Source organism: Crocodylus porosus, unplaced genomic scaffold, assembly GCF_001723895.1.
Source record: "Crocodylus porosus isolate Cpor-Errol unplaced genomic scaffold, CroPor_comp1, whole genome shotgun sequence".
Taxonomy (NCBI): Eukaryota; Metazoa; Chordata; order Crocodylia; family Crocodylidae; genus Crocodylus; species Crocodylus porosus.
The window spans coordinates 24,400,469-24,414,349 of NW_017728886.1; the positions used below are offsets into that span (position 1 = coordinate 24,400,469).

Genomic DNA, 13,881 nt, shown 5'->3' on the forward strand with positions numbered 1-13,881 from the left:
ATGTTAAAGCAATTTGACAGCCTACCTGTGTCTCTGTCATCATAATAAAATGAATTCTAAAAACCTATATGTTTTGCTGTTTGCCTTTGGTTTTCTTACCATAGAGCAGTTAGAGCTCCCTGTGACCCCCTCACTAACCAGGATGTGGGGACAGCTGCCCCTGCAGCCGCAGCTCCTGCCAGCAGGTCTCATCTTGTCTGGCAGCTGGGCATGCTGGGTGTGTGCTGGGGGAGATGTGGGATTCACCAGAGGGAAATGGGAAGGGGTGTGGGGGGTGGTGAGTGGCTGTGGAGGGATGTGGGGGGATGTGGGGTGTGTGGGTAGGTGTGGGTGGATCATGGGGGGATTGTGCAGGGGGGGCCTGCTCAGGAGGAGTGGGTCCCTTGTCCCCCGCAGGACACAGCCCCTCCCAGCTTATGGACTGCCCCTCCACAGGGCTACAGCCTCCCACAGGGACCATGGCCCCCCACAGGGCATAAACCCCCCCAGCAGGGCCCTACCCCCTGCTTGCACCCCCAGCCCCCGATGACTACCCCTCCCAGCCTACCAGCACTTAAAAAAAAGCCTCATATTCACTGGCAGCACCAGGGGCTGTGGGGGCTCTGGTGGGCAGGGCATCGTGCAGCTCTAGCTGTCATCCAGCCCTGTGCTGGTGGGAAGCTGCTACTGTAGTGAGTGCCAGCTTGGTGAGTGTGGGCTTTTTTTTATTTTATTTTTTTAATTGTGGGGATGGTGGGGCCCAGGAGGCAGGCAGGGGATGGGGCCAGGTAGGACAGGGATTGGGGGGGCTTGGGACGAAGCAAGGGATGGGGCTCAGGGAGCAGGCAGGGCCAGCAGGGGTATCCCCAAGGTCCCCTCCCCACTCCTCTAGCCCCTCTACCCCCTGTTTACCAGCAGGAGCCCAGGTCCAGCTTCCTGCAGCTGGCACACTGCCTGCCCCACACAGGCAGACAGCATGCTACAGCACTGGGGCAAGAGCCAACCATAGAGATGCTCTGGCTGCTACCAGAGCATCTCTGTGGAGGACCCAGCCTCTGGTTGCCTCAGGGCACAGTCTGGGACCATGCCCTGGTGCCCTGCGCCAATTTTTTTCTCTGTGGGTTTTTTTTGACCCCTGGATATCCAGGGGTCCAATTTTGCCCCTGAGCTCTAACATTTTTTCATTCCTGCATGTGCCTCTTGCAGTGTCTCAAAGGGTCTGGATGCAACCATTGGTTGTTTGTAGGGAACTTTGAAGAAAACTGCACCAGTGAGCATAAAACCATATGAACTGCCTTAGTGAGACTAAGGGCCCCTCTAGTTCAGCATCCTATTTCTAACCGTGACAGGTAGCAGTAGCTTTATAAGAAACAGGCCATGTGTAGAGTGATCCATCCTCTGCCATATCCTCCCACTTACCCGTCACAGCTGTAGGGAGCCTGTAGTGTTGTGTTTAATAGGCTCTGATGGACAAATCCTCCATTTGTATAATCTATTTTTAACCTGGTTATTCTGTGGAGTTTGACAGCATTCTATGCCAATGTGTTTCACAAACCAGTTACGCAAAAAATTCTTTCTTTTGTTAGTTTTCAACCTGTTGCTTGAAAATGTCATGGGGTTCCCCCAGTTCTTGTGTTATGATACACAATGAATGTTTCCACAGCAGTCATGATTTCATAAACCTCTGTCATATCTCCCTTCAATTATCTATTTCCAAACTGACAGGTCCTGGTCTTCTGAGCTTCTCGTGGCATGGAAGATTTTCCATATCCCTGATCATCTTTATTACCCTTCTCTGTACCTTCTTTAGTTCTATTATATCCTTTTGGAGATGGGCTTCTCCAACTGCACACCATGTTCCAGATGTGGGCACACTATTTCATATGACACGAGTTGTAAACATTCCTATTGCATATTTATGGCCAAATTGTGCCCAGCCCTTTCATGGAGTGTATCCTCTTCACAAGGCCAAGCCATGCACTGCAATCATTGTACTGAGGATACAAACTACAATAAAGAGTCAGTCGTAGCTACCCTCACTCGTCATTAACCAGGTTCTGGCAGGAGAGAAGAAAATGAGGTATATTATCCTGTAGAATCCTAGTGTTTATAATCCTCAACACAGGGGACTGTCTCCTTAAACCATCCTAAGGTAATGCCCACAATCTGGGACATGGCCTCCTCAAAGCATAACATGTTTAAGTATAATAAAATGTACTTGTTCATACTAAAGTGATCTTAGTTAAACTAATAACGTTAGCCCCTCATCCCCTGTCACTGATCAGCAGCTTCTTGGTTCTGCAAACAGCCCTATTTAAACTTCAGTTTCTTATTGTTACCTCACAAATTTTTGTACAGATGAAAGTACAGGTATTGCTGCAGTGTGCATTATGTCTTGAGAGGGTACTTGGGAAGTCAGAAATAGTTGTTGAAAGCTATTTGCTGTCTGGTTTCTAGGAAACAGCATGACTCATTGCATCTTTCCTTGTCGTCTGCACCTCTCAACCATTTATCAACTAACCCACTTGATCAAGACTGATAAAAATCTTTTAGAAAAATTATAGAGAGCTGCATTATAGAATGGGAACAGTAAAGTGTAGAAATAAAATGATTGCTGAAGATAAGATCTGCTCAAACACATCCCTGGGTGTAGTTTCATATCCATCCAGGGGGATTTATTGGTGGAACTCCCATTAGTACTGGTGAGAGATGCATGCATAAATCCCTGTACATTGTAACAATTTTCTCCTTAATGTGCTTTAGCTGGAGTTTCATGTTCAGCAATCATTTTATCTCTGCAATTTTTTAAAAACTCCCATCTCCATTATTTAATCCAGCACTTCCTAAATTTTCGTAAAACAAGAAAAGAGAGTCCCTTTAGTCTTAATTTATCATTTGAATGTTCAAGTGCAATTCTTAATAGTAAAAATGGGCTAGAACCTTAATTTCAATTAAAGTTTGATTGAGAACAGTTTTTGCAAAAACAAAGGAATATGAAACATGGATTTGGCCTAGTAATCATAAATAAATAATACTTGGCAATTGCATAGCACTTTGGATTTTCCAAACGTTGAAGAGAAAATTACACTATGAGAGAGAAACCTCCTTTCTGCAGATCATTTAGGTTAAGGTGCAAATGGCATGCAGGGCACTAAAAACAGATTGTATGCGAACACAGATTAGCATATGGAGGAAGGCAAGGGATGTTGTGTATATAGACTACAATTAAAAGTTAAACAGCTTCTGTAGAAGGTACAGATTATATCTAATGAGAGAGAGAGAGATAGAAATTTCAATGCATTTTTAACAGCAAGAAATCATTGTCAAAGATGAGACCTACCAAGTACAATTTTCCCTGCACAGGAAAATTATTCTCATCACTAACAACACCTAAGATACAGTATAAAAACACATTTTCCACCCTGGAACAACTAAATAAAAAATTAATATTGACATCTAGAAAAGGGCTCTCTCCTGGCTCCTGCCCCCTCTCCCTGCCTCTCCCCTCTATGCTCCAGCAGCATAAAGGGAGGAGGGGGCAGGATCCAGGACAGAAGAGCAGGGCACCAGCCCAGGGTGCCAACTTAGTGGAGGCACCAGTATAGCCCTTTCACTCCAGAAATCCTTGCCAAAGCACATGCAGCTCTGTGCTGCCCAGCTATAGGAGAGGGGCAGGTACAGACCTCACACCCAGGCCTCACACCCATATCTGGGGGTAGAATGGCACCCCCCTGGGGAGACTTTGTCACGGCCAGTGCCTGGGGGGGGAAGCAAATGGGGAACTAGGAGGGGGACCCCAGGAAGCTCGTGCAGCTGCCTGTTTCTCAGTGGCAGCAGCCCAGACCCACACGGCTTCAGAAGCAGCCACAACAGTAACAGTTCCCGCTCGTGGGGAGCCCCATCAGGTAAGACACTTCTCCTCCACCGTTCTCTAGTGGTCAGCATAATCCCCTCCTGCCCCACCATGCCCCAGGCACTGAAAGAGATCTCTTTTCTTCTGATCCTCTCTGTTCCTAACACTATTCCATTTGAAAATGGAGTCTGCGTATGTTGAGGAGAAAAGAGATTTTAAAAGGACACAATTAAGCATGTGAGTAAAGTGTTAAAAAGTGACTTAAGACCCTAACTCCTGTTTTCAAAAGTGATTTGCACATGTAAGGTAAATGAGGTGCTATGATTTAGATGCATGGACTTCTTGACATCACTGGCTAGCTCATTGAGACCTAGCTCCAGGTTCTTTGAACAGCTTCATTTTGCCTTGTGAGCATGTCCTTAGGTGTATCATTTTCATGACGTGGGTACCAGAAGTCACAAATAAAGTTTAGAACTTAGGACCGTAAACTTCACAAAAAGTCAGTGGGACTAGACTTCTAAGAGGCAGGGAGTGGGATGGATGCATTTCTTCTTCAACATATGCAACTTCAAAATAACTGGAACTATTCACAAATACGAGACAAATTCAGCAAATTGTTTTAGAACAACAAAAGATGGGTGAAATATAAAAATGATTGATTTTGGTAATTCCTAAGAGAAATGTTTTGAATTTGGGGAACAGATTCACAAAAAAGACTCATGGTCAGATTGAAATTGGTTCCACAGGTAACTGAATGAAACTGAGTGCTGCAACCATGAGGCTATAGTAGCATGCTCATTCATGTCTATCCTCACTTTTAGCTCCATGACTCCTGCCTTCTTGGCTGCCCGTTGGCTGAGCTTCAACAGGAGAGATAGATGGTGCTTTAATCCAGTTTAGCTTAGACCCTGGTGATTACAGCACCCTCCTGGGTGAAAGAAGATGTGAGTTTAAGTCCCCTCAGGTTGAGGAGGGCCTAGAACCCAGTTCCCCCACTTCCGAGATGAATGCTCCAGGCACTAAGCCGTAGACAAAATGTGGGCAGTGGCATCACCACCAGTAGGCTCCTGTCCTCAGGACAAGACTTAAGTGCTCCAAATCACCAGTAACTGAAGGCACCTATTGTGCAGTGTAATTCAGGCACATGTGCTCTTCAGAGTGGCCTGGGTTCAGATGCATTTCTTTGCTGAACATTTCCTATTGGCTGGTGCTAGTCACTTATTACCTTTCTGTATCACCATTTGGAGGTGCCTTCTTCTCATTTTCTGTGTAGAGCACCTAACACATAACCATGATTTAATTTTTGGAGGTACCTAAGTCTCCTCATTGACAATTTAGTGTTTCTAGCCATTTAAACCCAATCAAAATGAATGGCTTTCCTTGACAAGATGCCCAAGTTGTAGGTGTTCCAGTTTTTAAGTGTAGGTGCCTATCAAATCTGGCCCTTCAGCACCGGTCACAAAGTGGAGGAGGAGATGACCCCTGTTCTCACATCCAGCAGTTAAAGCACTCTGTGAGGGCATGGGAAACTAGGCTTTCAATCTAAAGCCATTCTGTTTCACTGAAAAACCTGAAGAACCTGGGTTTGGAGTGCAAGCCAAATTTTTTTTCCCCCAGACGTCTTTGCTGCAACTACCAAACTGAAAAATTAATTAGCCTTGTTCCTACATGTTACCTGAGGGGAACAGACTTAGGCTCACTTTTGAAAATGTTATCCTACGTCCTTGGAAATGTGCCTGCTGATGGTGTACTGTGTCTCTGTGCTTAGTCTAATCAGTCCTGTGTGTATGTATTTACATCACTGTTTGCAACAGCATAAGATGTACAAAAGGAGAAAACCCAGGACCAAAGGTAGGTGATGAGCTCTCCACTAGCACGTGGAAGAAGCAGGTTCTTTTCTAATACTCTTGTTCCCCAGGCTGTCATGGCTGTGAAAGCTGCAGAGATAGCAGCAGCAGCTTCTCCAGCTGACTAACTACAGACACTGACAGACTTTAACAGAAATGCTATCCAGTACTCCAGAGCCCGGAGAATACTTGCCTCAAAACAGGAGCAGATGGGACTGCGTAAAGTGATGGGGCCTCTGTGTTACAACATGGATGGGTGCAGATTGTTGGGCAAACTGTGTATCTTGCTTTAAATGAAAGAGACACATTTTATCTTTTTCTACAGCTTCTATGAAAAAGAGGAGAACTCAGGCCTTCTTAAAACATAATTTATTGCGATAAAGGTTAATTTAAAAATGTGTTGAATCTTTTGGAGGATCACTACAAAGATCTTATATATCATTTTATAGGGATATTTATCTTTAAAAATATGCTTTGTGACTGCACAGAAACTAATATGCTTCCTGTTTCACATTTTACACAATTGCACAAAATTGCATGAAAATTACTGGCTGTGAGAAGGGGAACCAGTGAAGGGATATGTTTTATAAATCAGTTCTTCAATTAAATCTCAGTCTGAAGTTTCTCACTCAGCTTTTCTGAGTCTGAAAAGACTTTGGCAATATAAGGATGGAGGGAAAAATGAGATGCAGGTCCTGCACCCTTGAGGTCAACAGTCCTGAGTCAGATCTCACACTCATTTTATGCCAGTGTAGCTTCATTGAATTCCATGGAGTTTTTCTAGATTTACATTAGTACAAATGAAAACAGAATCATCCTCAGAGTGGTACAGGGACATCACTGGAACACAGTCAGTTCCTAAGGATTTGGTTCATAATTTTCATATATTGGTTTACTTCATGATACCAAAGCCATAGTATAGGAATGTGTTGTAAGTTTTGAGGCTGATTTTGTATTTCCTCAGAAGCTGAATTCACTTCTGCCTTCTAGTAAAATCAGAGATGTGCAGTCATTGCCTGTGAATGTATTCCAGTGTACTACAATTTAAATTATACCTACTTCAACAGCAAAGTGAGAGACAAAAGGACAGATTTCTTGCTATTTGCATAAAAACTTAGGTGAAGTGTGAAAATTAGACATTTTCCTTTCTAATGTAGAACTCTCAGAGACATTCACTATGCTATGATAGATTGCAATATTACATGTTTTTCATTTGGCTCTTTGTTACACAGTATTAATAATGGTAGAAACAAAACTGAACCGTTTTAAATTGTGTTCAGACAGAGTTCTGATTTTAGACTTCGTTTTGAGCTGCACAACTACTATGGAATAGGGAATATTTACTTTCATCTTACAAGGTTTTACCTGGAGAGACAGTGGATACCAGTCAATACCATTACAGTGAGCAGCATCCTTCTCATGCTACTAGCAATTCTACTGGGTATCATCTCACAAGAGTTCTGCTGAAGGTCCTGTAGAAACTTGGAATCAGCTGGAAAAAGAACAGTAATGGCATGCCAGATCAGACTGATTAATCATCAGTCATGACAGAGTTTGGGGGACCCATAGCCACTTATCTTAATGCAGGGAAAGTAAACCCCCACTTACTGCTACTGCTACCTAATGCGTAACATGTCCTCAGCACTCACTTATGGCCTGGCAGAGACCCAGAGAGAGATGCTGATATTCAAAGCTGCAACTGTTGGTTCTTTTAGCATCCCCTGATACATCTGATTAAAGCAAATGATCAATACTAAACTTTGAGAAAAACCAATGTGGGTATGTTACAGATGACATCCCATGAATAAATAAATCGGATAATAGCATTTGTCTTACTTTAAACTCATCTATAATTTAGCAAGAATAATGCCCATTAAAGAACACCTAAAATGATCACTGTCAAAATAAAGAGTTAATTGGTTTCTATCTTCTGGGAACTCTCCCATTGTAAGATAAGAATGGGGAAGCAGTTGCCTACTGTATATAATGAATGGAAAAAGTACCTGCTGTCCATATTACTTTCTCTGCACCGAGTCTTTCTTCAATAGGCTTTTGAAGGAATGGTTTTGATCCATATTCTTTAACCAGAAAAAGACTTCTTTCCTGAACATAAAAGTGTAGGAGTTGACCCCTCTTCCACTGAAGTGAACAGGAGTTGACTTGGGTGCCAAGTAAGTATCACAGAAAAAGGAGTCTCCTTATTAAGTAACTGAATTAACTGAACGTTACATTTAGAGGTGGAAGGAACCCAATTATATATAAGAATTATGTCTTTAATAAATTGTAGATGAATATTCATACTATATAGTTGTGTAACCTCTATACAATGTTTCCTTCCCAACTACCACAAAATCAATTGGCAGATGTTGACTTTTAATTTAGAAATATGGCACTTCCAAAGCAGAGAGAGAACCCCAATCCGGAAACCATAATGTAATGAAATACAAGTGGTTTGTATTTTCACATAAGGGCTGTGCGTCTGCACTGGCACCTCTGTTCATGATGCAGTCCCACAACTTGGACTGGATAACATTGACTTCATGGATTAATGCCAGCTTCACTAGGATAACAAACATTTACAGTCTAACAGTTTTTACAGGATTTAAACGGAGCGTGATTTCCTTTGACATCATGTCAAAACATGAAATGCCATCTGGCTCTGCCCTCAACAGGCGATTCATAGATTCATAGATGTCAGGGGCTGGAAGGGGCCTTACAAGGTCGAGTCCAGCCCCCCTGCACTTGGGCAGAAAAGACTGCTCTGGCATCTGATTCCATTAAACATGTTAAATGTTATTTCAGAGCTATGGTAATCAAACCAGACTGGTTTGAAACCATTATGGACCAGTACTCCATAGGGAAAATTACAGTGTGCCATAGTGTTTCACATCTACATTTACTATATTAAACACCACATAAAACAATCCAAATTCCAGACGTTCTTTAAAGATATTGTAAGTACACTATGCCAGCATTTATGATAGCAAAAACATGCCAAGGCTTTAAATCTACCACTCTAAATGGAATATTTCATTTTCATGGAAGACTGAGCTTTCAACCCAAAAGCAACAAATCGGTCCACTATCCAGTGAACCTGTCACAGCCCTGACCTTGAATAAGACCACAAGTGTCACTACTGTCAAAAAAAAGCAAGGAAGATATATAAAACACACACATTATAAAGCTCTGCTTAGATGGTTCAAGGCTTTGATACAGGAAAACAACACTTTTCTCTATGTCACTGTTTCACATCCAGCTTATCTGATGGCTCCATATAGTGACCTATGAGAGACATTTGCTTAGCTCCCAGTGGATATGCATCAACATTACAAAACCAGCCATTGCTAACTGGCAGTGAACATGAGGAATCAATGAGTCTGGAAACTGAGTAACGCTTTCACTCCTGTGGCTGTTTCCTCTATAGGACAGAACCCCGTCTGCAGGTTGATTCCAGAAATGGTGCATGCTATAATATCCGTCCTGAGACTATGCAAAAGAGTTTAGTTTCCAAGGAAGTCAGTCTAACATCTTTAATTATCTCTAAATTTTCTTCTTTTTTTAAGTGGAGAGCGTAAATGAGAGATTATGTCCTGCACCATCACAGGAATCTTCATAATTAAGGTCCATTATTTCCTGCAGAGAGGAATCTCACCGACAAAGCAAAATGTCATAGGAAGGAATTTTTTTTCAGTACTTCCTCATTCTTGTTCATGGAGCCAAGAATTATTTTCTACAGGAGACTATCCTGTCTACTTCTGAAAAAAAGTAAAATGAGTAAGTATAAGAAGGCGATATTCCCAGTCTGCTTGGCCCTGATTACATCTCATTGGAAGTTTTGTGTGCAGTTCTGGTTTGAGAAAGTTTGAGAGAACTAGGCATGTTCTACGCATGCAGAAAACATTGGGGAAGTGGGAGGGGGCAGACCATGATGGCAGTTTTCAAATATATGAAAGGCAGTTATAAGGAAGAGGGAAGATATCTTTACTCCTTTACTGCAGAAGATAGGATATGGAGCAAAGGCTTTAAATTGCAGCAAACTAAATTAGACATCAGGAAAAGCTTCCTTACTGTTAGAACAATAGGGCAGTGAAATAGACTCTCTTGGGAAGCTGTGGAATCTCCATCATTGGAGATTGTTGAGAAGTTCAATAAGGTTTGGCCAGAGATACGGAAGTTGGACCAGATATCCATTGAGATCCCTTCCAATCTTTTGGTTCTCTGAAAAGAAATACTACTGATTACAACTTACTGCAGTTGTGTATACTGGTCTGGATAAAACAAAACCCACTGTCCATACCCCATATCATTTTCCAAAACTCAAATTCAGATTTTCAGATTAGGAAATGTTTGGTTTGATTTTCTTTGCTGTTTCAGTACCTGGTCTTTATAAAGCTCTTGGCAACCTGAAATTGAGGTACATACATCATTTTTTGTCCTTGTATCCAAGCAACGCTACTGAGATCAGCTGACTTCTTGTCCACACTGGGTGTGTCTACACATTGCCATATGGCAGTGTTGTTACTGCACTTGCCTTAGTACTTACTAACTGACCCTCTGCACCATACACGTGATACATGGTTATTTTTAGCAGCTACTTCAGCATAGTAGCACACTATGATGGGGGAAGCACACTGCTGTAGTGAAGTAGCTGCTGGTCACGTGTAGACATGCGTGGACACTACATCACTGTAGTGCATCACTACCGTGACGTAGTGTCATGTATAGATGCACCCACAGAAATTTATCCCACTTTATATCATATAATTGCAGTTATACAACTCCTGTAGTGTGAACCCAGTTACAGCAGTGTGCACGTGCTGTATATTAGTGTAGTTATTACTGTTCTTAGGAGAGAATAAATATACCGGCACAAGTAGCCTTCACACCAATAAAATGTCATCCTCTTAGGACAGTACAACTATTTCAGTATACAAATCACACCCTAATTACAGTAGTTCTACTTGGTAAGATTTAGAAGTATGGAAGAGGCCTGAGTCACCCTTTTTCATCATCCAGAGGTTCACAGTGGGTTGGCCTAGAGCCAGGACATTCTCATTGGCAAAGCCTTATCAGTGGCATGCCCTCTCAGAGGATGTTTACCAGAATTCTCTGTACATACAGAACTATTGTAGGAACTTTTATTTAGGGCATTTTATTTCTGAATGTGTAGCTAATCCTATTTGTATTGTCCTACTCTACAGATTGAGAAGGAATGTTGAAACTTCAGCTCTCTACATGAGGCAGTTGGCCTCATATATAATATTCTCTCCTTTTAAAAGAAAAAAAGAAAACTGTCTTTTATTGGCCTGTTTAAATAAATTATATGATAGGCGAACAAAATAAAAAACATCAAAAGGATAAACTTAGAATAGAACACATTATACAGAGCTTGATCATATTAGTAAATCAAACAGATGATGATACAGGCAAATTTCTACTAAGCCACATGGAAAGTATGCTGTTCCAGTCTGTTTTTCATTTTCACGTCTGTCTTTTAATTATTAATTGTTGAATTATTTTATCTGCAGTGTTCACGTGTCTCTGTGGCAGTAGTCACTCAATGTAGTTCTTTCTCTGTAATGTACTTCAGCCCAACAAATATTGACAGTTATATAAATCTCTTCAGAGTCTATGACAACCAGTTTGGATTAATGTTGTAAGCAGTCGTAAACCCAAAACTTCCAATTGCTTTTTAGAGGTGAACCTTCAAAATTATGAAGTTTGGGTATCATGTAATTCATGACATGGAAAACTGTTGCTTGCTGTTATTTTAAAAATGGATAAGTACCCTGCCAAGTAATAGCAAATGTAGGACCTTGTAAATCAATTTTCTGTTGGGAACAAAAATTGGTGACAGGAAATCAGGGATTTCTTGATTTAGTTAGTTTATTTACAAAATGGATACCAGTCCTCTTTGCTTGAGAGTAAGTGGTAACAAATTGCACAGAGGCCAAGTTTCCCTTGTACACAAACCTCAGGGCACATACTACTGCTCTATCTCAAGAAGCGGCTGCTTTAAGTTTTCATACCAATCTACAGTTTTAACGAGCAGTGTTTTGTTCCAGCATTACTCCTAGTAAAACCCCTACAGCTAAAAGCTGCTGGGATCACTTGGTCTTCAAAGGTGATCTTCAGTCTCTGTTTGCAGCTTTGCAATACAAAGAAACCTCAGGGCTTTAATTGCTACACAAAGGAGAGTGCCCTAACCTACACAATTTCCTTAATGAGGGTCTGGGTGCTTAGTTAGTCTCTTTAAGGTGCAAATCCATCCTGCTTTCTCTAATGGCAAGACATTAGTGCCTTTTCCCATAGGAATACTATTGGTTGAAAGCCTGGGTATAGAGAAGGTTTCTGATATTAATCTAGTTAAGCTAGCAAAGGAATAGCAAGATTCAGTGCCTAGAAACTGAAGTTTACAATATTCAAATGACAGTTACATTTTTTAACACTGGAAGTAATTAGCAAGTAGTATACCTTTTCTCAAGGTCTCATCACTATAAAAATTCTACGGTTTTAACTATGCCTGTAGTGGATAAGAACACCCCTCATATGGGCAAAGTCATATTAATAAAAAGTGCTAAGCTCAGTGCTAATATCAGTAAGATATTCTGTAAGAGAAGGATATCATTGCTTCCAGACTAGAAGTTGTACTAATATAAATATTTTGATAAAAAATCATACTTATTATCAAAGTAGTTATAGCAATCTATAATGTGTGTGTAGGCCCCCCTGAAATTGGCCCCCAGAAGTGGGGGTACCGGGAGAAATACTGGCATGCTGTCCATCCATCCTCCCTGCCCCCATGGCAAGAGAAGGACCAGCATGCCCCCCTTGTGCTGACAGAAGTGTCGGTGGCAAAATTAGAAATGTGGAACCCCCTGGTTAGCAATTGGCCACTGAGGACCCCCCGCCCCCAATCAGCAATCAGTGGCTGGTGCCCCCCCAGAATCGAAAGGCACCAGTCAACCATGAGTCTAAGTTCCGTAGATTAAACTGATAAGCAAATTCACTTCTGATTCTGGAAATGCAGCCACATGTCTGCAGTGACACAGGCCAGAAGCCAGGAGGTGCTAGTGCACACCTCCTTGCTTGTCTGGAGAAGACAATTTGGGCCAAAGCTAGCCCACCCACCCTGTGATAGGAGGTTTGCAGGAGAGCTTTAAAGCATCCTGGGATGCTGGGGAACTCTGAGTTAACTTAAATCTGGAGGGGATCTGGGACAGAAGGTCAAGGTAACTGTCCAGTCTCCTCTTGAAGATGTCCAGGATAGGTGATTGCACCACATCTGGTGGGAGTTTATTCCACAGTTTGGACACCCTAACTGTGAAGAAGTTTTTTCTAGTGTTAAGCCTGAAATGGTCTTCCAGGAGTTTGGGGCCATTACTCCTGGTTTTCCCCAAGGGTGCCCTGGTGAACAGTTGTTCACCAAGCCCTTGATGTATCTCCCTGATATAGCAGTAAGCTGCTACCAAGTCTTCTCTTTTTTAGGCTGAAGAGACCCAAGTCCCTCAGCCTTTCCTCATATGGCTTGCCTTGCAAGTCTCTGATCAGATGGGTGGCTCTTCTTTGAACTCTCTCCATGTCCTTTTTGAAGTGCAGTACCCAGAACTGGACACAGTATTTCAGCTGTGGTCTCATCAATGCTGAGTAAAGCAGAAGAAGCACTTCCTTGGTTTTGCTGGAGATGCATCGATTGATGCATGCCAGAGTATTGTTTGCCCTGCTGGCTACAGCATCGCACTGATGACTTATGTACATACTATGGTCAATTATTACCCTTAGGTCCCTTTCAGTTGTGGTGCTAGTCAGTTTGGCGTCACCAAGCATGTAAGTATGTTGGGGATTTTTTGTTCCTGATGGAGCACTTTGTACTTCTCAATACTGAACTTCATCTGATCCACCCAACTTGCCAGCCTGTCTAGTTCTGTCTGTATCTGCAGCCTGTCTTCAAGAGTGACCATGTTGCCCCATGTTGCAGGTGAGGGAGATCCCCTGCCCTCCATTAATGCTGACCTCATGAAGGAACACCTTGAGAAGCTGGATACTTTCAAGTCAGCTGGCCCTGACAATCTACACCCCAGGGTACTCAAGGAGCTGGCGAGCATCATAGCCCAGCCCCTGGCACAGATCTTTGAAAACTCCTGGCGCTCTGGTGTAGTGCCCAATGGCTGGGAAAAGGCCAATGTGGTGCCCATATTCAAG

General features: G+C 42.4%; 1 long non-coding RNA gene across 1 annotated transcript in view; it reads right to left on the minus strand.

Moving 5' to 3' along the window:
* LOC109307222 overlaps positions 1 to 9,842 on the minus strand; it is a 17,424-nt gene extending 7,582 nt beyond the window's left edge. The window contains exons 1-2 of the long non-coding RNA XR_002100208.1: positions 9,748 to 9,842; positions 7,045 to 7,171 (exon numbers count right to left, since the gene is read on the minus strand). This is a non-coding gene — a long non-coding RNA (uncharacterized LOC109307222). The remainder of the gene's footprint in view (positions 1 to 7,044; positions 7,172 to 9,747) is intronic.
* Positions 9,843 to 13,881: the final 4,039 nt, after the last annotated feature.